The following is a 3,803-nucleotide window of genomic DNA, read 5'->3' as shown; positions in this document are numbered from 1 at the left end:
CATCAAAAATATATCTTGATTCGCTGTAGCTATTAACTTGTCTGCAACTCTACGTGTGATCATCGGTCCCTGTGGATTCGATCCCGCATTACTACTGCGTACTTTACTGTGCACTTGCAGTTAGATAATCGGGTTAAAACTCGAGACATCACCTACATCCGTAAGCATGAGACAAAATCTCTAATGCAAGATTTTATTTTTTTAATTAAAACAGAACCCAATTATTTTTAAAGCTATAGCCCTAACTAGGCATGAGACTTTTATCCGAGATCCGATCCGGATCCGATCCGAGATCCAAAAATACGGATATCCGGATATCCGGAAGGGTCGAATTCGGATCCGGATAGTAAAATGTTGGATCCGGATATCTTAAATTTTTAGTCCGGATATCCGAATCCGTAAGTTTTATTAATAACTATTTCAAAAATAGTTATATCTATATTTAAAAACTAATTTTATTTAATAGATTTTTATTTTGATAATAGTATATATATAAATTTTATGTAAATTTTGTAATATTATACATAGAAATAATTAAAACATTATATATATATATATTTATTTTTAAATTATTGTTAATATTTTATATATATTAATATTTTTATTTTTATTTATATTTTAAGGATCTAGATCCGAATTCGGATATCCGCCGGATATTACAATTTTTAGAAGGATATCTGACGCCCAGATATCCGAGAACCCCGGATCCGGACAAAAATAGTAAAATTATGGATCCGCCGGATAAGGATCCGGATACCTTAAAATTATCCGGATACCCGATCCGTTTAGCCCTAACCAATTCAGCCAACATTGATCAATACATGTAACAAATTAACAATTGAAAACAAGATCAATGTAGGCTTAATTAGTTATGGCAGTAACTTTAAAAAAAAATTCTGCAGAATTGAAGCTATAAGATTTTATGCTGTAGCTATAAGATTTTATGTTGTAGCTGTAGTATTGTAGCTGTAGAATTTTTTCTGTGAGTTTCTTAAAGAAAATATGATTACCAGGTATTATCTATATATTTATTATAATATGAAATTAAATAGAAATCAAAATTAATTTGAGAAATATTTACTCTGTTTCAAAATGATCGAGGTTTTAGAGTTTTTATGCATATTAATAAAATATACTAAATCTGAACTAAATATATTATTTTTGTGATTAACTATTTTATATAACTTTTAACTAATAAAAATTAATAAATATAATTATTTTTAAAGTTTACAATTTACTGTGATTTCTTATTAAAAATTATTAAAAATAGAAAAATATATTTTTTTAAACAAAACTTTTTAAAAAACATAAATCATTTTAAAATAGAGAGAGTAGTACTTAATCACATTTTATGAACTGATTAATTATTATACAATTATCAAATGCTTATTTTAAGTAAATGAATATAATAGTCAAGTATCATATATAATCAACATATGTGAGGTTTTATTTATATTTATGAAATTTATAGTTGTATAACATATAAGTATATATATATATATATATATATATATATATATATATATATATGTATGTATTCTCCACATTAATTGTCATACTCTTGAGTTATACATGTAAATATGTATTAAAATATATATATATATATATATATATATATATATATATATATATTACGTATACTTTAGAAAGAAAGGATAACATAAAGAGGAAAATTATTATTGAAAGCAATTGAGGTAGTGCTCTAGAAAACTTGCTCTCTAAAGCCATAAACTAAAATAAAAGTTTGTTGTCGCTGTTTTAAAATGAAAACTAAAGTTTGAATGCTTTTATTTTTTTACTGTAGATAAAAATATGGTTGTGTACAGCTTTTACAGCTGTTACCAATCATCACCGTAATGAAGTTTTGTTGTGTTACTTATTTACAAAATTTTATATAGTTTGGTGTTTTTGGAATCATATTTCAAGTTAGAATCATTTTTAAAAGGGCTCAATTATGTTACAAAAATCAAATGATATCATGTTAAATTCATAAATACAATGATACCTATTTATTTTTTTCTAAATCATATATCTTAAATTGTATTTGACCAAAAAAATCTTAAAGTATAAATGAATCAATTTTTTTTAAAAATGATATATATATATATATATATATATATACATTTTAGCATGTCTTAAATTGTAAGTGAATCAAAATTTCAAATTCTAATGGAGTTACCTTCAACATATACAACCAATAACACTCTAAATGATATTCTATGTGTTTATGAAAAAAATGTATTTTGGTGTTTTGACACATTAAAAACAAACTAAATTTTGACTATAACCATATTCCTTATAATTTCAAATTAATAGAAATTCAAAAAAATACAATTAATTTTTTTTTACAATTTATCATTATTAACTAATACAATACATAAAATATATCATATATTTTAAACAATATTTTTAGTAAATATTAATATTTCAAAAACAGATACATCCTATTTGAAAAGAAAACAAATATATATATCAATCGTAGTCAATACTTAAAACAAAATTACGGGTAACATACATTAAATACTGAAATTACTGGTCAGATTAGAATTATTAAAACGGCACAAATTCAACTTGGTTTACCCGTTGCTTTTTCCTTTTGTTTTGAGTGCACGCTAGCTGTTCTATATTTTTGTGTCACTTGTAAAGTTTCTAATTATTGTATAGATTTAACCAAAAAAATTGGTTTGTAGAACAAAATTTTTGTGGGATTTTAATTATAGTTTTGACTAAACTTAAAACGTAATCAAACCCCGAATAAAAGTTTTACAGGTAATTTACAATAGGGGTAAAATTATTATTTAATATCCCTATCCGATTCTGAAAATTCTGGATATTTAAACTGACAGATTCTGGATCCGGATACTAAAATCTTAGACCATCTCCAATGTGGGTTTTTTCCAACATATATATCAAGAACCCCGATGGAGGTTCTTCTCTTATATCTTGATTTTCAAGTTTGGATATCCGAATTCAGATCCAAAATTTTTTAAATATATTACATTTTTTTTTTTAATAATTGTTATACAAACTAAAGAGAGAATGAGTTCTCAAGGCACTTAAACGCCCATGTATGTACATAACGCGGCCGTTTCTCTATCACTCCGAGTTTCACAACGGCCACTAGTAGTAAAAATGGAGGAAAGCGAAGCCAAGAGCAAGAAAACAGGAGCCTCTCGGCCCTGCTGCTTATGCAACCAGAGACGTGCAAAAGACTCAAAACCCTTCAACATGCAAAGGGGCTGTTTGTTTCACCATTTGCCATCTCCATCCAAATGATTCATTTGTATGATCTATTCAAATGATCCATTCAGATTTTTGTGATTGTTTGTTTGTCCATCTACATAGCTCATCTAGATGAATCATCTAAATGGATCTTATGTTTGTTTTTTTATTTTCATTCCCATTCAAATGAGTTTAGTAAAGAAATTACCAAAATATCCTTGTGTTGATTTAATCATATGTTTAATATTAATTTTAACTATATTACATTTAATTATTTAGTTTAATATATTTACATTAGAATTATTTCAAAATTAACGAGTTTTCTTTTTTCGGTTTGGGCGGGAAAACAAGTTTTTTCGGTTTTAGCGAGAAAACACATTTTTTATGTTTTGGCGGAAAACAAGATTTTTCGGTTCTGGCGGAAAAACGATATTTTCCGGTTTTGGCGGGAAAATACAATTTTTTGGTTTTGGCAAGAAAACAAGTTTTTGCGGTTTTGGCGGAAAAACACGTTTTTTGCGAGAAAACACGTTTTTGCGGTTTTGGAGGGAACCACGTTTTTGCGATTTTGGCGGGAAAAC

Source organism: Brassica oleracea, chromosome C4, assembly GCF_000695525.1.
Source record: "Brassica oleracea var. oleracea cultivar TO1000 chromosome C4, BOL, whole genome shotgun sequence".
NCBI lineage: Eukaryota > Viridiplantae > Streptophyta > Magnoliopsida > Brassicales > Brassicaceae > Brassica > Brassica oleracea.
This window is presented reverse-complemented; position numbering follows the sequence as displayed.